This window comes from Astatotilapia calliptera, chromosome 1, assembly GCF_900246225.1.
Source record: "Astatotilapia calliptera chromosome 1, fAstCal1.2, whole genome shotgun sequence".
NCBI classification, from domain to species: Eukaryota; Metazoa; Chordata; class Actinopteri; order Cichliformes; family Cichlidae; genus Astatotilapia; species Astatotilapia calliptera.
The window spans coordinates 7,279,402-7,304,728 of NC_039302.1; the positions used below are offsets into that span (position 1 = coordinate 7,279,402).

Genomic DNA, 25,327 nt, shown 5'->3' on the forward strand with positions numbered 1-25,327 from the left:
TTCTTTTATTCGAGAAAATGCGTAAGTATTTCACTGAATTCACTCCAATACAGCCCGTTTGGTGTGATGTGGTGCTGTGCATCCCCATGTAGACTAATCTCCCATCGCCATTTAACCCGCAATTTGGTTTGCTGGCAGACTTCAATGTAAGGAAAGCTACTTTTTAAATATTCTTTCATACGTCCTTCTTTTCTTTCTTTCTCTATGGGTTACGGTAGCTGTCGCATTCTCTTTCGGGTGTGAGCGATTGTGTGCGTTCTGGATTTGTGTGTGTGTCTGTGTGTGTGAGACATATGGGCTATATAGAGAGAGGGATAAAGATAGATAGGAAAGGGGGTTGAGGAGATGTGGGGGTAACTGATGCACCAAATCGTGTGTTTGAGCGCTCGGTAGACACCGTGAGTCTGTGTAGTCTCCGTTGCCAATAGGACATTAAAGCTAGAAAAAGGCCGACGTCATATGGTAATTCAAATTCAGTTCAGGTATTCTCAGCATACACGTTTGCAGCAAAAAGGGCGCCGGATTGGCCAGGTGGGCTGGCTGGTCCAGTCGAAGGGCGCTTTGAGTTGGAGGTTTGAGTCATGCTTTATTGTATAAAATATGCTCGTTTATGTTTTTTGTTCTTTTCCCTGTGCTTATACTGGTGACCCAGTGTATCTCAAACCAAGCAACTCGTGAGTGATACAGCTCAAGCAGAAAATAGGTTTTGATTCTCCCCCTAACACAGCCTGAGCAGGTCAGAGAAAGTATAGAGCAGCATTTTAAAATCTAAGCTGTCAAATCTTGAAGGACTTGTTGGGTTTAAGTAGCTTTAGTAATGCAGTCTTCAAAGAGAAAGCAAATTGAATAGGAGCTGTCCATCAGTGGGAGGTGCTGAAAATGCCCTGATGCTGAAAATACATGTGTGTTGGTTGAAATAGGCACATGGAGCTGGCATTGTTGGTGCAGGCATCAGCTAAAAGCAGTCCACTTAAACCTGAACCGGTTCCCTCTCAACTACACTCATCCACATTCACTTCTGGCGATTTTACAGCATGCCTGTAAAATGAAGGACACGGGCTGAGTGTGAATGAGTCTGTGATTCAGGGTTGGTTAACACAAATTTGCATGCACATATAGGCAGAGCCTTCCCATTATACGATACCTCATATGTGCTGTTGTTTGATGTAACATTTTTCACGAGTAGACACTTAAATAGGCTTTTCTGGTAAGCACTGGTGCAGTTGTTCTTTATGATCAGTAGGTTGCTAAAGAGTCAGGTTGTTGCAAGTGTACTTCCCAGCATGTAGTTTATACAAACCTGCTTACCAGAAAGTTGACTCAGTGTTGAAGTATAAGCAAAAAGGAACACCTATACTTAGCATAAAGACAACATGTCATGTCTTGAAATCATTACAATGCAACTACCTCGTTGCAAGAAACATGGGTCAGGCAAATGTTAATTTTTTTTTCTGTCACCCCTTTTCTTAAAGTTACTAAAGTTTTGAAAGCAAAGTGTTTCTTTCTTTGTTGTATTTTTCCATTTCATAATTTGTTAGTTGTTTTCAGTGAGCCACAGGAATGCAGTTCGCCCTGTTTAGCACCTGGAATACAGAGCTGTGCAACTATTACATTTGAAGAATGGGGTTTGACATTGTATTGCTGAATTAAGCAAGAACTGTCCTAGAAGGCATATGTTGCTCTAACACCTGTATGTATCCTTCACTGCTAAAATGCATTTCCAGATGTGCACATTAACCATGCCATCGCAACTTGATTGTGATGGTATTTGTTCATTCAGTACAAGTTTTTTTTTCTTTGTAAATTCCAGTTTTAACTTGGCGTTGTAGATGAAACAACACCACATTCATCGACAGCATTTTTTTTTAATCTGAAATTTGAAATCTCTCCTGCCATTTTTAATATTTCTCAGTTTCAATATTTGACATGTCATGTTTTACTATTGCCAGTCAAATGGGGTTCAGATGATTTCCAAATCCCTCCTTTCTTTTCCCATCTGTTCTTCAAACAGCGTTCCCAACTATTTTGAAATCTGGGTTATTGTAGAGTATACAGTTTGCCCTCTATACTTTAAATATATATATACATACCGTACTCCTTTCTAAGTGATTTGCAACAGTTGTTTTACAGTTTTAAAATTCAAGTTCCTCCATGTGTAGTTCTGTTTGTGAAATCTGGAGATACCCTGTTATTGGAGTGTGCTGTAAGTGCTAAAATTAAGGCCACACACAAGTAAGTGTCTCAATAGGGCATTGGGCCACCTGAGGAGTAACAGCGAGCTCTTAGTTTCTGAAAAAAAAGGAAACCTGAAGCTCAGCTGGAGAGTTGTGAGTATTTCCCACCAGAAGTTCATATGAACCTTAAAGATGGTCAGCATCATTTTTATGGGAAAAGCTGTAGTGCTGTGTTTGGTTTCAGTGCTCGAAAGCAATGAATGGGGGGGGGGGGGGGGGGGGGGTGTCTTAGGTTGTCCTGCAGATTTGGGTTTATCACCTTGTGTATTCCTCGGTTATGAGGCCAGAAACACCCAAAGCACGAGAAATATGATCACCCCGACAAGCATTGTCAGTTCTGGCATTTACCTGCCTACTAAGGGACCAAATGGACATAAAGCATGCCAAGACCAGTCACCAGAGCAGCTCTGACAGAAGCCTTCGCTGTAGGAAATAAGCACTTGGGTGAATAAATTTCTTTTCATGCATGTCACGCATGCATGAAACCACTGGTTCAAAACAGGGTGAACGGTGACTCATCTAACCACCTCAGATCTTTTTTTTTCTCTCCTCGTTAAAGCGATGCATTTGTTCTCATCCAACCTGCTGCATAAAAGAGCTTGTTTGTAATAAGGAGTTTACGTGATTCAGATTCACCGTCACTTCCCTCCTTAAATATCGTTTTGCTAAGCTGCCTCCTTACTCCCCCAACAAACATTTGCAGCAGGTTGAATCATGTTGCCTCGCCTGTGTGGGGTTTTTTTTCTCTCCTTGCTTTTGGAAACGGTGGACACAGCGGAGGCACGCGTGTCTCTGTTTTGCTCAGGCGCTTGTGTTGTTTCACAGTTTTCTCTTTGCATTTTCCAATTTTCAAACTTCATTAAGTCAACTAATGTACATTACAGAAACTCCACAATCTATCCACTGATTAAATGTTTTTTTTCTTTAAGCCACAGGAACCAAAATAATGAGCAACTGGGTCTGCCCATGGTTGCTACACGCAGCACTAAGCATGGTAGGATGTTAATCACGGAGTAATTTGAAGGACCAGTCGCACACACCCAAAAACACACAAACACGTGTGGAATAAATGTCTTCTTTTTTTTTTCTCCAGTCTTTTAGATGTTAAATGTCCAGTCATCCAAACTAGGATTCCTAATTAATTCCCCCAAATCCTCAGGTTATGGGTCAACCCCACAAAGTTCAATCTGATTTCAGCATGACATTTTCAAGACATTTTCAAGACTCTGAAGCTGAAGCTACTGCGGTAGATTAATGCCTGTTTTTAAAGCCTTTTTCTTTCAACTCGACAACGGCAAGAAAATAAAAATAAAAAATTGCTGATTCATTTTCAAATGACTATCTTCTCCATTACACTTAAGCTTCTGGCAATTGATGGAGTCAGTCAGTGTTTTTGAGGAATACGTTTTGTTGTTTCATCAATTTATATCGTCGCCTTGCCCGTCTGCATATATCTCTGCTTGATATGGGAATCATTTATGGCTGAGCTCCTGTCTGGGTAAAGTGAAAAAAACACACACACAGCACAGTCCGCCCCAGGGCTTTGTGTTATATCTTAAATAATACAGAAGGATTGTTTGCTTTTCTATATGTATATTTAAAGCACGTATCCGTGTGACGTAAATATGTAAGTGGGTCGCGGCTGGAGATTAGAATGACTTCCAGCCAGCTCCATTTTGATAGATTGCACTCTGTATCTTTCCAGTAGTACCTCCACAAAACATGTGTTTGTGTCGAGTCAAGAGACAAGGCTGATCTGAGCGAGTTGGACTGCTCGGGTGTGAAAGAGTCCAACGCATGCCAGGCTGGAGAGAGACTTAGTATTCACTGTAGCAGCTTAAGTTATGCCTTTGTGCACCAGAAAGGGGATTATTCAGCGAATCCTGCTCTGTGTCATTCACAAGTCTGCATTTCTAAATCAACAAATATTAGTGTGGTGATGTATGAAGACGCTGCATCTGCGTGTGTGCCTGTAGAACTAACTGCCTGCTCATTACGGCTGCTTGTGGCTTATGTAGAACGGCGGCGTTGAGGCCTGCAAAAAATAAAAAAATAAAAAATCATAACTTATGGCACAAATGTTGTAATTGTTTTGACTGTGGCTGTCGGTGCCTTATTTCACCATCTGTGTTGTGTGCCATGTGTCTGCAGTGGCCTGCAGCAGGAGCCAGCCATCAACTCCATTGAGAGCCTCTGATAGAAAGAGTATGTTCGGGCTACGGGTACCATGTTTCTGCCTGCTAGCAGCAATGAGCCGCTTTCTCGAAATGACATAATGACCTTTACAGATTCTGCTACAGGTTTCTAACAATCTACATATATACAGGTAAAGCTTAAGTCAACATTGTTTTCTGTGATATGAGACGCAGCTGAATTCCACCTCTTGCTGCTGAAGAATACATAATCACCGTAAATAATGCCCTAAAGGCAATTATGGCTTTTATTCAGCTACTTTACTGCTTTATTTATTTATTCATTTAAAAAAAAAGTTTCATAAGTATATGTAATTCTGTACAAATCAAGTAAAGGCACATCACAGCAGCCTACAAGAAAGCACAGAACTCTGGAAGTCATTGGAGATGTTTATGGGAATTTGCAGCGATGTTCTCATTAGTGTGTTTATTTCACATCTAGTCCCAAGATGATGAAATTAACCAGTTCGTCAAATTCATTTTTTTTAATACTCTGTATTTTATTACACTACCAGTTAGCATAGCGTAAAACGTTTTATTGTTCAAACAGCTCTCCCTCAGCACACAGCAGGTAACTTTAAGACCAACCGTAGTCATTAAAATTTGAAAGAGAACCATACATCTAAGAAAATCCAGCTACATTTGGGCCAGTTTTGTTCAAGATATCTGGGCCTCTACAGACTTGAAAACTGCTGAATGAATACTTCATGTTATTTGTCTGGAAAACCTTGAGACTGTTGGAGTGTGATTTTATGTGTGTGTTTATGTCTCATAGTAAAGGTAACTTTATTTTACCTTTTTATTGCTGAAATTGAAACTGGTTATTAGATGTGATAATAGATTTAAAATAGTAATGAACTGCAAGAGTATTCAGAGGACACACCTTCTTCTAAAGATTACAAAGTTTTTGGCAATTTTAAGGAAAGTGATTGGATTTAGCACCAAATTCTAATGGGTGCTATTAAGGATGACCAAACTAAATCCAATCCAGAGAGCGTACACGTTAATGTTCCCAGCTTGTATGTTAAGTAAAAACATGTGCTAGAGTCTGTTTCTATGATGCTGATGCAATATTCAGTGTCGATCTTTTTAAAAATGAAATTAAAAAATGTAAACCTTCTAATAGTCTATAGTCATTCCAAATGGACTAAAATATTTCATTCTCATTTCAGTTTTACTTTTGATGATAAGGGCTACTAAAAATCAAAAATCCTCTATCTGGAATTATTAGAATATTTCCTAAAATCAACCACAGAAGGACTTACAAAACAGAAATGTCCACCTCGTAGAAACTATGCTCATTTATACTTGGTTGGGGTTCCTTTACCATGAGTTACTGCATCAGTGAGATGCAGCATTGAGGCAATCAGCTTGTGGCACTGCTGTGGCTCTACTGAAGCCCACTAGGCTGGCAAATCAAGCGCAATAACAACATGGTCAGCAAAACATTTTCGGCCCCGTGGGCAGCAGCAGAGTCCTGCAGGAAGAGGGAACCAGGCATCTTCATGAAGTTTATCAGCAGATGGAAGCATGAAGTGCTGCATTGACTTTGGACTTGAGAAAACACAGTGAACAACCACCACCAACACCAGCAGATGACATCGCGCCCCAACTCATCACAGACTGCGGAAACCTCCCACTGGACTTGAGACGCCTTGGATTCGGTTCCTCTCCATTCTTCCTACAGAATTCTAGGCCCTTCATTTCAAAATGAGACACAAAATTTACTTTTCATCTGACAAGAGGACTTCCTTTCTGTAACTATTTAACCCACGTAACGCACTTCTGATGTTGTCTCTTGTTCAGGAGTGGTACAGCAATCAGACTTTTGTCTCTTGAAGATACCAGTGCGTGGTGACTTTCAATGAACTGAACCTGTCACTCGTCATGACTCTCTCCCAGGTTCTTGAATTGACTTTTGTGACTGCGGTCACACCTCTTGTTTGTGCACGTTTTCCCACCACATTCAACTTTCCATTACTATGTTTTGATACAGCGCTCGCTGAACAGTCAACCTTTTCAGCCATGACCTTCTGTGACTTAACCTCCTTGTGGAGGGTGTTGGCGATCAGGACAACTCCCACATGAGTGTGGTTGCATGTATTGAAGTAGACAAATATTTTCAGAGAGGGAATTTTTGATTTTCTTGCACTATGAGACACACTCATCAAAATTAAAATAAAAGCCTTTTTTAGGGCTTAAATATGATGTGCAACCCAACATAACCTGGCCACCCCACTGCTGTTTCCTCCATCAAGTTTCATTCATTTCAGCCGAGTAGTTTGCAAATAATCTTGCAGCCAGATGGAAAATCATCACATAATAAAATAAAATACAGTATTCAGAAAGAGAACAACTCATTTGTTAATGTGATTGAGGTGATGTAGTGTTGTAATCTGTTTAAATTGCTAGTGCTAATCTATAAAGAATTCATTAACTCCTTTGTCTTTTGAAGCTTTATTGGAAGCGGTTGAGCAAAATAAATAAATAAATAAGGAGAAACACATCAGGACACCAGCTGAAAATTAAATCAGGGACTCTATGTTTTTGCTTATTTGACATGTGCCCTAAGGAGTTAACTGTTAGGTCAACCTAAAACCTATGTTCTGAATATTAAACACTATTCTAGGATGTGTTTGAAGGTAAGGCTTAGTAGAAGACAGCAGCTGTAATTTGAAAAACTAGAGTCATGGGAGGGGGGAAAAGTGTGGAAATATTTAGAATCTTGTAAATTTTGGCCATATTTTTGGCAGTAAATGATGCTAAGAGGAGTCTGGAACATAGTGAGAATATGAAGTGCATGCACTGCATATTTCTGGCCTGAAGTGAAGCAAAAGCTTTTTCTATTACTACATGGTATCTATGAATACATGAAGTATGACTACATGAAGTATTGCACCAGTGAAGACCTTTGCCTCACTATCAGTCATTTTTCTCCCCAGTGTTCATCACACTGCAATCTGTATGTCAACACATTGTACAAAAAGCCAAACAATCACATATGTTGGTCCTAAAAGAAAAGTCTGAGTTTATTATGATTGAACCGCTGGAGATTATTAATGGTTATTCATCCTGATAGTTGCCAGGATCTTTCAGTCTCAGGCCAAAGTGATGCAGCCCAAAAAAATCTTCTGTGTTAAGCAAAGGTATTTAGTCAGAGCCCATCGTTTTATGTCATAAGAAATTTGTGGTTTGGCTCATAGTGCTAATTAGACTGAAAATCACAGAGGTCAGAGAAGACAGACTCAAGTCCCACGCACAAGTTTGTACCTGGATCCATGCTTCAAAACACAGCTAGATAGCAGAAGCCAAAGTAGACCAAAGCGAGCCCTTGGAGTATTCTGCCATTTGATGTATCAAGTTTAGACCAAGTGGAGGTGAAAGCAAGCCCTTGGAAGGGCTTTGCCTCAAAGTGCGGGCAAATCTCATTGTCTGCTTATCAGCCTCAAATTTACTCCGCCTTACTGAGATATTGCCTTGGAGAATTAGGGATAATAGCTGAAGTGATGACTGTCATGATGAGTCTCTATCTCTCTCATGTCTAATACACCCTCGTCTTTCCGGCTCCGTCTTTCAAACTTTCCCTTATTTATCTAATTCCCCACATATTAATATACATTTTATCTCCTGCCAGTTCTTTTGGCTCAGATGTACTTGATGAAAATAGCTGAGCGTTACTTAATTCATGCGTGCCTGGGTTTTCATGTTACAACTCACAAGGAGCAGACAGTGATTCATGATACAATAAGGGGGTGTAAGAATTAAATCAATATCTAGTTCATTAATGCTTTGGCAAAAGGCTCAGATTGTAGTTGCTGGAATACACTAGATTGGCTTAATTGGCAAAAATGAAACCCCAGTAACTGGCGCCAAGTCAAACACTACTAAACTGAGAAGGGAATCTTGTAGGGATGACAAGATTGCCTGTTTCGCTTGTGTCGCTTGGAGTTGCCTCTCCAACCCCTCCCCACCAATCCCACCACTTTTGTTTTTTACGACAACACTTCTTTTCACCAACACGGTTTTCCAGGGTTGAACAAAGCTGGGAGAACATCATGTTCCCTTGTTGCCTCGCACTAATGCATTATTGGTGAACCTCATTGTTTGCGACAAGAGCATTTTGTCCTTCACATTCAAAGGAAAGGAAAGAGAAAAGCCTCTCATGTTGCTTTTCTTTGTGTCTTGTATCCTCAATTATAACACAAAGTCTCTTTCATTTGTTATGAAATGTATTAAGACTTGGCTAAGTATCCAAAGGATACTTAGGATAAAGGATAGTTGTAAAACAATTTGATCTTTTCCTCGTTCCATGTGTCCTGTAATCTTTTTACATCAGTACAGATGGGGACATCCCAGTCATTTTTCTTGCTGTTTTTATTCCAATAGTGTGTTTCCAGTGTTCCTTTGACATTCAGCACAAGTGCATGCATAGCTCATATCAGCTCATATCGCTGCGCAATTGGTCAAATTTGTCATTAAATGTAGTAAATCTGCTTATTGTAACTATGCAATTAGTAAATATCTTTCATTTTCAACAAAAAAAACAAGTATCCTACAAATGTTTTGTATCACTTTCAGTGGAAAGAGAACTGACAGTCTGACCTTGACGTGGTTTAGAATTAAGCCCCTCCTTTGCTCCGGTTTGATTAAAATTTTCTCAGCACCAGCAGCAAGTAGCACCACTCTTGGTGACCACCTATAAATCACGGTGAAATATAGCACTGAGCAGTAAATGTATGCGCCAAAACCATAGCACAGGTGCTCTCAGAAATAATGTCACCGGCAGCTTTGGTTACTCCCTTAATCCAAATGAGTATTTTGTGTGAGCTGCTTCAGAAGGTGGTTGTCAGGCAGGTTGTTATGAGCAACTTTCCATGGTTCCTGTGTAGTGTTGGGCATGTCAGTTGTGTTTGCCTCTTCATGTAATCTCAAACTGACTCCATGTTGAGAGCGGGGCTCTGTGGGGGTAGTGCCATCTGTTGCAGGACTCCTTGGTCTTGTCAGTGAATGTTTAAAATGTGTATTTCTTTTAACATTATGGCTTTAATTTGGAGTTACCAGGACACCAAAATAAATTGGGACCTCACTGTATTCCTCCAATAAAAGAGGAATACAGGAAAAAAATCTCCGAAATATAATCATTGCTGACCGCTCTGAAAATACTGAGATTAGTGAAGGACATTTTGACAGCAACACTACGTGTGCACTCCTTCATGAGAGTCTACCTTAATTTTCTGCCTGTGTGTGGATGTAAAAGAACAAAAACCAAAATGCATGACAGATAAAATTAAAACTATCCACTCTCTATTTTTCAGGGCGATCACAGAGATCTCAAACACTGGCATCTTGTCAGCATTTAGGCGATATACAAAATGATGTGCACGGGTTATTACTACTTGGGTTAAGCGAAAACAGTATTCTTCACGTGAACCTTTTAGATACATTGCCAAGAATCTACTTCTAAGTGCTTCTCAGCTGCTTCTGTCGCTGCAAATGTGTGTTACACAGTTGAAGCAAAAACACTGCAAGCTCGCCCAACCAGCTCCCGCTGTACGGACTTTAATTATCCGTGCTGGAAAAATAGTGACACGAGCTGAGGTGGAGACCCGAGTCTTTATCGTTTTCACACCTCAGTTATGAATATGATCAACAACGCGAGCCAATTAATTTTGTAAAGGAAGAAGGCACTGCTTGACTACAGTACCTACCACATGTTTTGCAGTTATTTTACTTAACAAGTCCTCTTAGCCCCTGTGATATAAAGACTGGGATCGGCTCCAAGTCCCCCTCCTCATGACCCTGAGCTGGATAAGCGGTTAAGAAAATTGGTGAAAGGATGGCAGTCCTCTAATCTGATTGGGTAAAAATGCTTCTTTGCGCCAAGATACAATGTCTGTTCTGACACGAAAAGTAAGCAGAGTAAACAACTAGATCATCAAGTCAGGTCTGAAAATATCTGATCATGTTTTCTTGTAAATCAAAATCAAAAGGAATGCGAAGGTTGTGTAGGTTGGTTCACGCCATTAACTGAGTGAGCAGTTTCTGTGATAAATGCCAAAGGAGACTGAATTTCAGTTTCACGCGTTTCTTTGGGAACATATGGTAGTAAATTGAATGTTTTTCAGATAAAATAAGCAAACGGGCAAAGAAAAAGACAAAGCTCTAGTCTCTTAAATTTGCGTTTGGTAATTTCCACAATCCCATATTGCTATAAGTTTATCACACAGACAACTCGTATAATGACATATAATGACAGAAATGCACCAAGACCAAAACTAGGATGCAATTTACTTCACGGTAACTGTTGCTATGAGCCAGGCAAACTCTACCAGTATCCCCCATTCCTGTTTCTCATTCTTGTGTAGTGAGGATATGTAGACTATGTATCATGAGTCATTTAATATAGCGTAGAGCAGCTAGGCTAAGGGGCATATGGCCATGTTGGAGCACAGCCATCCGGCTTAAGGCGGGGTAAACGGATGGGCAGGGATTGCTGGTGCATTAGCATTTCAGCTCTGCATCGTGTTTCAGTGTTGTTTCTCCAGTGAGCTTGCTGTTTATCCAACAGCAGTAAATAAAACATTACAATCATATTTTTGCTCCGTGATCATCAAAGTTGGTGGTAAGGAATTGGGACTGTCACACACTGCAAAAGCCACTTGTCTGTGACTGCAGAGGAGACAGACAGAAAGGAGAGACAAATGGAGTGGGGAGAGTGCTTGCATTCCTCTAAAATATCCCTGGTCGACAACGGATGCTGTGTTCACACGTTATTCGCGGACAGTTTGTACCAGCACTAACATTCTGCTGAAGCTGTGATCGGCCACGATTGGCTAAACGCGGTGGAGAAAATGCTTCCGCAGAGCTCGAGAGCCGACGACGGACTATGTGTGTGTCGACTGTTGATTATGGGGAGAGCCTGTGGTTCCATCTATTTCATATTCATGAGCCAAATGGTGCGCGTTGTAATATTCATGGACAAATTAGACGTTCAAAACACCAGTGTGAGCGAGGCCGTATGCAGAATGCTCTCACTTGAACTTCTTCCACCTTATCCTGACCCATCGATTTCCATTTCGCTCCTTTCCATCACCGATCCTGGTGCTGGGTGCTGGGTTCCTCTCAAGAACGTGCTGAACATATTCCATAGATTATTTTTATTGTAGTACAAAATTCCAGGCCGTTGTCTTCACAGAGATACGTTTCCATTGTCTACTAGCACTGGCGAAGCAAAACCACTCTTTTTCTTTTAAGGAATAATATATCCTGTTTACTGTACGATAGGTTGAGAGCGGACTGGCTTGTAAGAGACCAGCTTTGTTCTGCCTCTCTGATCAGCTGGCTTGCTAGCAGTTGGGAGGGAGCAACAGAAGTGTGTCCAATCAAGCTGAGCCCTGTTTTAAAAGGCCCTGCAGTCCTTCGGCAGAGGCCGCATTTATGACCCAAAATCGAGGAGATGAGCCTGGCCCTCTTCCAAGCCCCTCGAGCTCGTGTATATTGTTTGAGCATATCCAGAGGAAAGTGCAACACTGCAAGGAGGCCTCATGAGACACCTGTGCATGTGTAACTGGCTGTGCGTGTGTGTGCGTGTGTGGATAACGAATCTCAGTCTCAAACCTTATAACGATAGCAGTCACATCGCTAAAGTCTAATGATAAAAGCGGGTGAAGAGTGCAAATAGTACCAGGGTTCATTTTTTACCAAGAGCTATTTTACAAGGTCAAGAGAAAGGAAAAAAGTGCACATCCAAAGTGACAAGAAAAAAAAACATTATTGCCATTCCCTAATAAATACAGTCTGCTCACTGTTGATAGAAATTGCATTTGACTTGACAATCAAATTATAAAGCCACTCATTTGCATCAGCTTAATGGGAACCTACAGTCATTTTGTGATTACAGTCCAGTTAGTCTATTACTGTAATGGTGCGGATTTATAGCAGATTTTGCCCATTAGGTGATCAGAGCATTTCATACCACGGTGGGTCTCATCTAATTTAGGGCAGATCCCTAAACTGAGGGTCAAGATCACAACTCAGTTGATTGTGTGCCTGAAATCTATTTTCACTGACCTGTCTGTACATAGATTAGGTCAGTAGTGATTATAAACTTAACCATACTAACGGAGACCAGAAATAATACCTGAAGAGCACTTAGTGTCCTTAAAGTTCTAAATTTTACTCGAGAAATTCTTCTGCTTCACATCATCATTCCTCAAGATTCACCTTTTTAAACACGATACAAGAAATGCGGCTGCCAAAATAGCACAGATTTACCTAAAGTGTTTTTGTGTTGTGTGTGTCTGTGTGTGTGTTGTTGTACTGTAATAGTTTGTTTTCCTTAGGGTGGATTCATGCCAACGTGCCCCACAATTTTATCTTGCTCATGGTGATCAATAGGCATTAGCTTGAGACAAGTGTTTTCTCAAGCAGGTTGTTCACTGAGTGATTGGCATGTCTCTGCTCCTTCACCTACACATCATCATGAACCCTTCTACATCTGACTGAGCAAACACACTTCTCAACCTGAATGAATGAGCGTAACACTCACCGAGCTGTCAGTGCACTTTGCTTCTGGAGTTTAGACTCAAAAATCATTGCAGCTGTTCCGGAGCTTGAAAATTATCCATCAAGGTCTGCTTCTGGATCGGTCTGAGGTGGACTAAAAAGCCCCACTGTTACCTCGCAGGCACAAAGTCCTGGGATCAGTACTCCTAAATAGCAGAGATTAATCAAAGGTAGACTCACGCCCTCCAGAGATAAAGTTTCTGTAATGTGGTACTGCAGCAGCTCACAAAGTTTGGAATTTTCCAGAGTAGGATCAGGCTGTGATCAATTTTATCCAATCCATACCAGCAACATATATTTGATAGCCTATACGTTTTTGCACCCTATTTTACTGGAGCTGCTTTATCTTTACAGACACATCATGGTCTGATTCATAAATGTGAGTTTATTAGCTCAACCTGTCAGTGTGACGTTCATAAAAGAAACTATACCAGGCAACAAAGAAACAGTTGCTGTAATTGTACTGTATTAACCTGAGAGAAGGTATTAAATATTTTTGCTAATAAAAAGAGCTGAGAAAAAGAGCTACTTTTAATATGAAATCCTAAGCTAACAGCACAGTTATATCAACAATCAGTTACCACAAACAATCTGTGGTTCTAACCCAGCCCAGTTTTGACATGCCTTGACTCACACCATTATGTAAACACAATTTTGCAGCATATCTGATGTTTGACACGTTAATCTGCTCATTGCATTCATCATTTTTGATGTGTTTTATAGAAATCCATTACCATTGCTCCATTATAGTCTGTGTGCTCCAGTCTTTTCTCTCTTCTCAATTGCCTGCCTTATCTTGGTTGGGCTGAGTTAGGTGTTTTTCAGTCTTAAATCTTTTAGCAAAAACTAGGACTGCAAGATAGAATCTGGCTTTGTGGAGCTAGATCAAATACTAGCTCGGGTGCTCTCAGTAACAAAGGTGTTTTTTGTCATTCCAAATACAGCATATGATGCAAATGCAGCTCTATCTGAAATTATTTTCTTTCATGCCTCTTTTGCCGTTTTCTTTTTGCAATGACATGTAATAAGTCTCAAACCAATTTGCACCCGTCTTTATCCTTAAGTCTCAAGCTACAGACTTTAATCAAACAAGCATATGCTGCCTATGCGGTTGCCTTTGCTGCATCAGATAGTAGAATAATTCAGTGATTCCCAACAAGGGGTACAAGGATCCCAAGAGCTACTGCTTCAGTAGCTGGGGAATACATGGAAAGATAATTAATGATCTGAACAAGTTTGAGTGGAAAAGTTAACAATTAACAGAGAACCAAAAGGAAAGAAATGGCATTATTAGCTCCTAATAATGGTTGTTATTGTCAGATCATAGGATAGAGAATACATAATTTGTTGAATAAGCATAATATTTAATTGCTGAAATGCAGTATCTAGCTAAAATTCTGAATTTGCTACTTTGCTGGGGTTTTGTCAAAAATATGACCAACAGCTGAATTGTTAGCTAACAATGCAAATTGTTAGCTAAATGTTAAATGGGTTCGCCAGTTTAAGTGTCTTGAAATAAGAAGCTGTTAAGAGCCTTGTAAAAACACTACGGCTGTAGAATGAGTAACCTGAAATCAGTGCAGATCCAGGATGAAAATGTATTCGGTTGAAACACGTGAACACGAAAGATAGCGGAAACATGAAAGATAGTTTGGGTGCGTTACATGAAATAAGGTTCAGAACCAATTTCACAATGGAAAACAACTCACTTAATGCATCCAATTTATTAAATTATAGAGTAGAGGCATTTTCATATGCATCTTTGAATGGACACAGTCTCTGAATTGCAAGATAGAGATGTTGTAAGATACAGCGAATTGGATTTTACACAACAAAGACCTAATCTATCATAGGCAGAGGATGTGGCAGTGGACTAAAAGATGTGCAACAGGAGGGATAATTCAATTATTGAAAATCTTGTGGGCTCTTCCCTCTGCTTTTCCCCACGGTGTTCAAGGTTAATTGTCATAAGTTCAGGCCGGTCTTCCACCAAAGCACGAGGGAGGGGACCAGAGGATAGACAGTAGACCAAAATTCAATTTTATTAGGACGATTGCGCATTCAAGCAATATTTTCCATTAGGCATTGATTGTACAGTGCAGACTACCTCTAGGCAGCTTCAAAGAGTTTCTCCAATTTTCTCCATAAGTTACTGCTTGTTCCCTCGTCTCGCTGACATCACAGCTAATAGGAAAACCAATGTGACACATTTACTGAAGAACTAAGCGTTAGTAAAAGGTTATATGAAATGTCTTCTGAACCTCAGCTTAGGCTTTTGGCTGTGAGATTAACAAAGGTGTTTGGCATTGCAAAGGCACTGTAGATAGATAAAGGCCATTTCAGACACATGCATGTTAGCTTGTCTCAGTCATTTAGAGGATTGCTTGTGTAATGCCATCTGTATTCTGGGGATGAACATCCACTTTTACACCACGATGGGGAGAGGAGCAATATCGACTTCGGCCAACATCTTTTGCTTTCCCTTTATCTTACATTCACTCACCCACTAGTTAGTTCAAATTATGACAGACGTCTGGGTACATTCATTGTAGAAACAGCGGACATACAGTAAAACAACATTAAGCATTTGTGAACGCAGAATGTCAACTGCTATAAAGCAGACAATAGCAGGCCGCAAACACTTTGTTTTTTCTCAGTTATGGACTGAGGTGTACAATTAAAGAAAAAAGAAGACAAATAAAAATAAATCCAAAATGCGTCAGTGCAATGTGTCAGGCAGAAACAGTACTTTAATTATTACATAACCCTAAAGCTGCTTTCACACAGGACGTGGCATGCCTTGCTCTGCTTTTGCTTGGTTCAGTGAGGAAGGCAATCAGAACCATGCAAAATAAGCAGCGTTTGCAAAACTTTCAGTGGGCTGTCATTCTGCTTTTTGTGCCTCTTTCCCTCAGTACTTTCAGAGCTTTAATATAGAGGAAGGTACTGTAAAGAACACATAACAAATCTAAGCTGCATTTATACAAACTGTCTGCTTTCAGCAAGTGATACGAGTGGCAAAACACCTGAAGTGTCTACTTGGATGGAAACCTATTTCCGAGAAAGGTTTTTCCTTCTGAAGTCTTGATAGAAATTCAGGCTTATTTTGTTTATTACAGTAAGTTGCGACAGATGAAATTATCCTTTGTTTTATATTTGTGCTCCATTTTGCATTTTCTTCCTGCTGGAGTTTTGATGCTACCTTCTCTTGTCTGTGCATGCAGTCAAAACGATGGGCAGCAGTCCAGTACAGCTGTGTTGAGCTTTAGCAGTACAGCCCAAGAGCTGCTGAACTCTTGGAATACAAAAAGGTGAATTTTCTTCCTGAAACATTTTCTTAATCTAGTATGTTTTTTTTTTCTTAGACTTCAGACACGCAGAGACTGACTGGTTGGCAACCATGTACCAGTCACTATCACAAGGAAAAATTATATATTCTTTGACTGACTGGCGAATGGTTATTGGGGATTGCTTGATTGTAAAATTAATTGCAAAGACGTATATCGTGCAACACTAAATCCTCCTTGCAGTTGCTTTAGTCACTAGCAAAATGCCACAGTCCCCTGTAGTTTTCATGGAAGATGCCAACTATTCTCCCAGCAGTAGTGAAACTGTAAAAAGTCTGACACAAACCAAAAGCTGAAAGGAGTTAGCAAGTATTTTCAGGCAAGTAGTTATCTTCCACACAAACTACAGGCAACTGCAGTAACCTGGTAGTGACCAAAGCAATCATACCGAGGTGTTTGGTGCCCCACTTTCTTTGAGACTAGTTGCACTTAGCAACTGCCTGCAATCTCCAGCAAAACATCTTTCATACACAGGTCTTCCTACTGGTCCCTTGCCCTTATATATGCATCAATTTAAACAACTGTGGGCAGCTGTTTTGATAAAACAAAACAAAAAATATGATCTATAAATAATAGTGCTGTCAGTGGTAATCTCGTTAAAATGACGTTAATGAGCTAACCATGCTAACGCGTTTTGACGCCATGCAGCCCCACGCATGGGGCAATCCGCGCTAACTCGCTTAATGCTGACAGCACTAATAAATAAACATTAAAAAATCTTCAGATTAATTGATGATTATATTTGAAAAGTATGGGGAATCGTGCACATCATGATGTTTTACCTGTTTTTCTGTGGTAACATATTTGTGTACCGTAAGACACAGCCAGCCGTTTCCATCCAAGCTTTGAAACTACACAATTCCCCAGTCTATTATTGCTATTAGTGGCTACTGATGATGTACAATATGACCTATTATCTGCATATATTAACTAACATTAATTATTTCACATGTTCAGAAAACGCATGTTTGCTAACATTTTCTGCATTCAGTAGGGTTCACAGCGACCAGCACAAACCTGTTTCCAAAAATATACAAATAGAAACCAGACAGCCTTTTAAAATCCCACGAAAGGTTCATAAAAGGAAAAAAAAAACAGGTTTGCAAATTTTGCACAGTATAATAAGTAATTTTCTGCTTTGAGCAGTCAAAGCAGTTTCTCTGTGCTCATATTAGCAGCTTTTTGTTAGCCACAGCCACTTTTTGTTAGTAGAACTTGGGATTGCCATCAAGCTCCGTATTAGGCTTTTTTCCCATTTAGCCAGTCTTAAAAATACATTTACAGCTAAACAAGAGCAATTGTATTGTTTGTTTTATCGACAGCATACTGGAAATGCTGTATCACATCGCTAAAAGGCTCTGACCATTAGATTTGTACAGATCCTGACTTTTTTGTGATTTCATCTTGACCTTCTCTATTATCATGTCATCAGATACACGACGAAGACATTCTGCGTGGCAGTCATATCCTCACTCCAGAACAATTTGTAAAGAGCAGAATTGAGCAGTTTGTAAAAGTGCGTTCACAAACACACACACACATGCACAGCACAAACAAACAAAGGTCTGCTGTGTCTCTGGTGCCTGTCAGGTCGAGTGGTGGTGGTGATGACACTAATGACAGCGGTGAAGGTTGGAGGCTGCTCAGGATTTAAGATGTGACACCTGTCATCACTGTAATGATGAAGTAGTACGGTCCATGATACAGATCTATGATGCCTCCATGTACAAACTGCTGTTATTGATGCTAAATTGTTTCTGAAACACTTTATGTGTCTATATGTGATGACTTTTTTTTGGGGGGGGGGGTTTCCTTCCATTTTATTTTGGCAGCAGCTTGGTGATAAATGATCATGGCTTTGTCCAAAAAAACAAAAGGGACTAGCCTTGTTTGTTCCTCAATGTCCTGTCTCATCCTCAAGTGCTTTTCATCTACGAAACTCAATGCGAGTCCTCCACTTTTGGATTCCACACAGTCATTTCCATGTTTAGCAACTCATGTATCTCCATCATTATCCTTTGTAACGTTGCCGCAGGTGCTCGGTCTTTCTGCCTGTTCCAAACTAGCTGCTGCTTCTGGTCTGAGGGAAGCATAAGCTTGTAATTTTTATAATTTGTGTGTTTTTTTGTTTTTTTACATGAACTGTGGCTCAATAGACACTTTTTCTTCCACCAATCTGATTTATTATTTCAGGTGACCGGTTTACCTGGGATATGATTAACTGTTGTCTGGTGTTTACTTGGATGGATAGACATGCACTACAGCGGAAAGGTGTGATGTGCGGAAAAGTGATGAATATGTTCTGATTCATTTTCATCTTCTTATCACTGTCTGGTCAACTCCCTAAAGATATCTATCGCCCCTTGAGTGCAGTCGTTGTCGCTCTCGTGTCACTTTTAATTTGATGAGAGTTTGTATTTAAAACTCAACAGAGGAGCAGTTTAGATAAGAAGCTACTACTTTTGAGTAAAGGGCAGAAGCATGCATCCCTGCAGCATGTACAACAAGGCAGCAAGGATGTACATTTGAGCCTAAACTGTCCCTATTCTGACTGAGGTTTTTCTTTTGGGGCACTTTTATTGTGTTTGGGCTTTTAACGTGATTAGAAACTAATTATTAGGACCTATAGCGAATCACTACTAAGTGCTTTTAACACCAAATGTTAATGTTTTCATGACCCGGATATATAGTGAATCACTAATGTATGCATAAGGTGTCAGTAGAAAACAGCACACACTGAAATTACTTTAAATTCTGTTATCTTTTAACAAGTGCTGGGGTTCAAAGAAATATTGCATTACACACATTACCTGTTTTTTACTTTTTTTTTACTAACAAAAGTAATTTAATACACTAGTTATATTACTTTTGCATTACTTAGCATCTTCATTTCTGTGATTGCCAATTAACAGTCTAACAGTGCTTTTCATATGCCCACACATCTGCATAAATCCCTCTCCTCATAAAGAAAACATTCAAAAGATAGTTCTTTTAGTAGCCTTCAAGTTCAAGTACTAACATAAAGCTGACAGCAAAGACAGTGGTAAACAGCCAATAGGGCACTTCACAGGAAAAAAAGTGGCTCTGCAGCAAGGGTGAATATGGGCTGTCTTCTCTGCAGTAGTGACCTGTTGCACACCAGGACTAATCTGCTTGCTTTGTTGGCAGGTTGGGCAGCAGACCATATGAACTAAACAGATAACCAAACAGGGCATTCAGCTCAAGTTACTTTGCTATTATAAAATAATAAAATAAATAAATAAATAAAAAAAAAATAAATAAAATAAATAAAACACTTACGGTACACTTGTACACGCTATGCGAAATTAAAACCATGCACTCATAGTGCACTCCCCGATAAATCTAGGCAGAATTATAAAAGTGCATAAATATCTTCCTTAGATTACAGCGGCAAAGCAGGAAGCAAACAGAAGAGAGATTTTCTCTAAGTGCAGAAGTGGAATAACCACACACTACTGCAGTTGACTGTGAGTGCATGATATCCTCAATACGTTTTTGTTATGCAGTGTTCCAGCAGGGTCATTTTTAAAACTAGCTGCACAAGCTGATGAATGACCTCCTTTTAGTTTCAGAGAGACATGAGGGGTACTTCCCAAAGTCTGACCTGCACAGGCCCATCTGCTAAGTGTCCTCATCAGTCATGCTGGTTACCACAATGGCTGCAGAAGCGCTAAACTACTGTGTGCTGATTAATTAAATTGAGCATGTACTACAGTAACTTACAGGTGATATGGATGTTCAAGTTTTTTAATAGCAAATTGTATCAATTAGTGTAACTTACAGTTAAGGTATATCAGTTAGATGTCCGCTGAGGGGGCACAGTAATGCTGTTGGTTGGGCCCAGCTTGAGCATTACTGTCATGGTGCCATGGTGTCTCACTGCTAGCTTTGCAACAGAGTGTATAAAAGAAATTACAATGTTGCTTTTTACAGACCATATTTTCTAGGGGTGCAACGATACACAAAATTCACGGTTCGGTTCGGTTCAATACTTTGGTGTCACGGTTCGATATTTTTTCGATACAAAAAATGTTCATGCATTTTTTATTTGTCATTTATTAAAATTATAAATATATATTTTAACTCAAAAGTACAGTTTTTAAATTTAACTCTAACACTTGTGCGTGTTTTTTATTTTGACAGCGAATGCGCACCTGCGGACCACTTATGTGCAGCCCTGGTTATTTAGCTCATCATATTGCAGCCACAGAAATTCTTTTGTCCATGAAACCATAAAGCTGCACTTTCTTTTTGCCTTATAGTCTGATTTGTCATAACTTCTCCGTTTTGTGGTAAGCTTTTCTTTGGCTGTCACTTCTTCACCCTGACCTGTCTTATTTGGCTCAGCAGAACTGAAATGCTTTTACACACGCACTCACATAAGCTCAGCGATTCTCTGCGCGATCAACCTCTCACATGTTTAAGCTTGCTGCTGGAGATTTCACTTGTCATGTTTGCATAGTAAGCTAACGATTAATAAGACGATGTCAGAGGAATTGGTGCACAAATTATCATCACTCACAGATCAGTGCTGTCGCTCTCTATACACAGTTCGCACGATTGCAAAGTGAAAGCAAAAAAACAAGCGCAAATTCAAACGCGACTTCAATATGTCACATATTGACAGTGGCTCACCGATGCCAATGACATAATTACCCAGCTACATTTCCGAAAGAATGCAAAAGCATTGATATATATTTTTCCTACAATAGCCCGACGGGCAGGGCAGAGATAGATTTTGGTAGCCCGACTGAAAAAATCGCTAGCTCCGGGACGTCGGGCTAGCGATATTGCAAGCCCTGTATCTGATTGAGGAATCACTCATCTTTGGAAAAGAGAGTTTATTACAGAGAAATGTCTCTTTCCAAAATAAAAGCTATACTATCCGCTTCTTCTGGGCTATATTCTCAGCAGCATAAGGAGAATCATGTGCTAACAGCTGTCTAAATGACTCGGCTAAAGTTAGCATGCTTGCTTTTTTTTTGTCTGCTTCCACTTGTCTTTGCACTAGGATGATGTCGGCGTAAATGTGCAGTCATATTCGTTGTGTTCCCGCTAGTGCTTTCAGGTTAATCTTGTTGAAATGACCTTAACGCCACAACACAGCAAATCTCCGTTAACGAGCTACCGCCGATAGCCCCGTGCATGGGGCTAGACGGCCAACACGTTAACGAGCTAACTGCGCTAACACACTAGTTCACACCAATGTAATTGAGCATTGCGTGGCACATCCAACATACTGTTTTACTTTAGTCCATGACTCGCTTACCTTCAGGGTCATACGTCACATGAAAACCAAAATAATTCCAAACGCCAGATCTGAATGAGGTTCAATTTGCCTGTTGCAAGGAGAGCTTAACTTCTGTCTCGCTAGCTTGCCCTGCGCTCTTCCTTCTGACTATGCTGTCTGTGTTGAGCGCTCGGTGGATCTGCGCTCGACAGTGCAGCCTAGGCGGAGTAGTCGAACACAGATTCACTGAGCGCTCAACACAGACAGCATCGTCAGAAGGAAAATTGATAAAATAAATTACAAATGTTGTATTGTTCGATACATATGCGTACCGAACCGAAAGCACTGTATCGAACGGTTCAATATCGATACGAATATCGTTGCACCCCTAATATTTTCATAGCACATAATTGTTGATTGTTTCTGGACTGAGCCTCACAGTTTGGTCTTCACCGACAGAATCTTGTCCCTTCATGCAATGAATTAGAATTAACGCCGTAACGCTGTCACTCCTCCGCAGTTGTAGATTGCTCGGTCAAGCAAATGATCTGCAAGTGGGCATAAACAGGCATGTGAGATCATTTGTTTCTATCCCGCATCATAGAGATCATTGAAGAACTTATCTAGTTCAAGTAGCAACATATTTGTGGTTGGAGCATTAAATGACTGCATTTCTAACAAATGTAACGTGATTACAGAAATGCATCACTTTGGAATGTAATACACGCAAAAGTTGCTGAGCAGTCAGAGATTGTTGATCACTTTCATTTAGAATGGATTTGTGGTAAGTTATTATCAATTTCTGTCATTATTACTGATTTACAAACACACAGTATGCATGGATATAGATACACAGACTTTAGCAATGGTATGGGGCTTGCGCATTAATATTCTGATAAGACTCTGCATCGATTGTCACAGTCGATCAGTCTGGTCTCATAATTGAGGAGTTTGAGGAATGCACACGCATACACTTGCACGAGCTACCCACAGCAAGGTTTTTAAATGTAGTCAACAGCTAATAATAAGAAAAAAGAAGCTCGAGGTCATGCCCGCTGATCTTAAACACCTGCCAGAGAGACAATTAGTGTTAAGCTTGGAATAAACAGGCACTTCACAGACCCACACGTACTGTAGAATTATTTTGACATCAACCTTTACCACTGCTGTCAGAACGAGGCCAAAACAAGCAACTTTGTTGTTCAAATATAGCTCAAACTTTTTTTTTCTTTTTCCACTCCCACGCAGACTGAGCTGGGGAATGATCAGCATGCCCTATTTCAGTCTGCTATTAATTGACATGACATTATTTTGATCTTGCAGCGCTTTCAACGTCCAAAAAACACAAAAAAAGAAAAAAAGAAAAGTTGTTTTTTAATGGAGTTTTTAATGTGTTTTCTATCGAGTCTTGAGAAATGTTGAATTTATAACTCAAACGCAGTAAATAATCGTCTGTTCATATATAAACATTTTTTTTCTGGGTATCTTATGCAACACATTTACATATTTCTATTTTGGATGCATTCTCACCTCAGACAGATGTCACCCTGTGTCCTTAAATGCACCAAGAGAGTCCTGACACCTAGTCGCAGCCTGCACCTAAGCATGATTTATAAAAGCCTGAAGCTACCAGTACTAAAAAACAGTGCTTTTAAATATTGTACATAGAAAACCAGTCTATCATGGTTCTTTCCATTTTGGAGCGGGCTCTGATTTTAATTACTATACATGGTGAATTAGCTAATGAATAATGAATGGATTCCTCACACTAAGTGCTCTGACTGCTAATGCACTTGCGGTTCGCTCACTCTACAACCCCCTCACACACGGCCAATGTTGCTTTCTGATTCTGTCTCTCTCTTTTTTCTTTCCTTTTTTTTTTCTACCCCCTTCTCCCAAGTCTGATTCACACACACACAATTTCTTCCCATCTCTGCTTTTCTCACTCTCACTGAGATTTGATTAGATTTTCTTCTGTAAGGAATTATTTAGTGATGAGAGTAGAGAATGAGAAGGAGACAGAGAAATGCTTCAGGATAGAGGGAGGCAGATAGTGGTTCTCAGGGGAGTGTGGGAGAAGGAGAAAGGTGCTTCGAGGAAAGAGAGTGAAAAAACACTAGGATTAAGGTGCACTGGAGCTGCAGATATGCAGACAGAGACCAAGAAAGACAATGTCCTCCATGTGCTCTTTTGGTAAGAAGAAAAAAACACAAATATGTGTCTTAAATAGTAGGAAAATGGATGTAACACTGAGTCATACAAGCAGAGGATTACTGTGTGCTATTTTTACACTGATGGTGATAATACATAAACTGCATTTTTGTGTGTTTTCCACATGTCTGCATGAGCTTCTTCCATGTGCTTCAGTTTCCGCATGCAGTCCAAAGGCGTTAGGTCATGTTAGGTGACCTAGAGACTCTAAAGTGCCTGTAGGTGCGAATGTGTTTCTCTGTCTATATGTGTTAGCACTGTGATAGACTGGCAGCCTGTCCATCATGGGTCTCACCCATGCATGATGGGACTCACTTCAACTCCCTTAGGCACTTAATGCAACAAGTGTACAGAAAATGGCGTCATCTGTTTCATGGTTTTGCCCCCCCCCCCCGCATAACAAAATATTCCCTAGAACGTTTGGTTATAAAAAGTTTCTGACACTGTTTCAAAAGACTGGGCACAATGGAAACACACAAAAAGGCAAAAAAGAGTCAATAGTTTTAGTAACACATGGTCTTGTCATTACAGCTTCATCTAGTGCCTGTTGTTGTAATAGGTTACGGTGTTGCTGACTGATATCAGAATTAATTCTCTGAGTTTTGATTTTTCATCTCGAAGATAGTTTTGAATCACAGCTGGCATCTGTTTTAGACACACACACAAAATCAAACAATAACACTGACCTACCAAGTACAACAAAAACAAGTAATGAATTTTAGCAGCTATGTGGACATAAAAGCTAAAAGGAAAAACATTATATGCAGGAAACCAAAAGCAACAGCTGATAACCAGAAACACAACCACACAGAATGCTTAAGTTGCTCCAAATCTGCTAAATAAATAAGCTATTGTTGGTTTTCAAGCAAATTTATCATTACCATTTATCAAAAAAGATTGGGAGTTTATGGTTAGATTATTATTGATCTCCTGTATCGATCTATCATAAAAGTGGCACCATCTAAACACAATGCATGTTCAAGCATTTGGAGATGTACTGATTCCTCATAGACCAACGTATTACTTGTTCTCAGGAAATCTGGTGATAATTAGGATTCAATTATTTAGTTTTGTAATTATGCCAATCCAGTGACAAATCATTTTAGAGCTTTAGAGATTATTAAGGTGGTCAACCTGCAGCTGTCATGTTCTTGTCAGCTAGCAGCAAATGCATTTCTAAAGTCAGTGGGGAATTTGCTGTGTCTCCAGCATAATATTATACTGTATAGGCCAACTGTAAGCCTACAGCTGACTGACATAAACTGCAGTCATGAAATTCATCCATATATTTTTCTAGCATCATGAATAATTAAGAGGGCAAAGTACACATTTGTTAACAAATGCAAAGACAAATAGTGTGTCAAGTGGCTACATGGCTGATTCAAACAATCTCACATCAAAGGGTTGAATAACAAGCTACTCAGATGAGCAATAATCAGCATCACAGTGGCTGGACAGCTTTGCCTCGGGGTGACCAGGATTTAATATAAATAATATCAAACACGTAAAGATGACCCAAGGCCATTT

The 25,327-nt window shown here is 39.9% G+C and overlaps 1 protein-coding gene across 3 annotated transcripts in view; it reads left to right on the top strand.

Annotated features, from left to right (window-relative positions):
- Positions 1-25,327, top strand: part of lrrc4cb (leucine rich repeat containing 4C, genome duplicate b) — a 46,678-nt gene that overhangs the window by 1,110 nt on the left and 20,241 nt on the right. For all 3 annotated transcript variants that reach the window (XM_026160870.1, XM_026160977.1, XM_026160925.1), the window contains one exon: positions 1-21. This exon is cut by the window's left edge. The gene's annotated coding sequence lies outside the window, so the exon portion shown is untranslated. The remainder of the gene's footprint in view (positions 22-25,327) is intronic.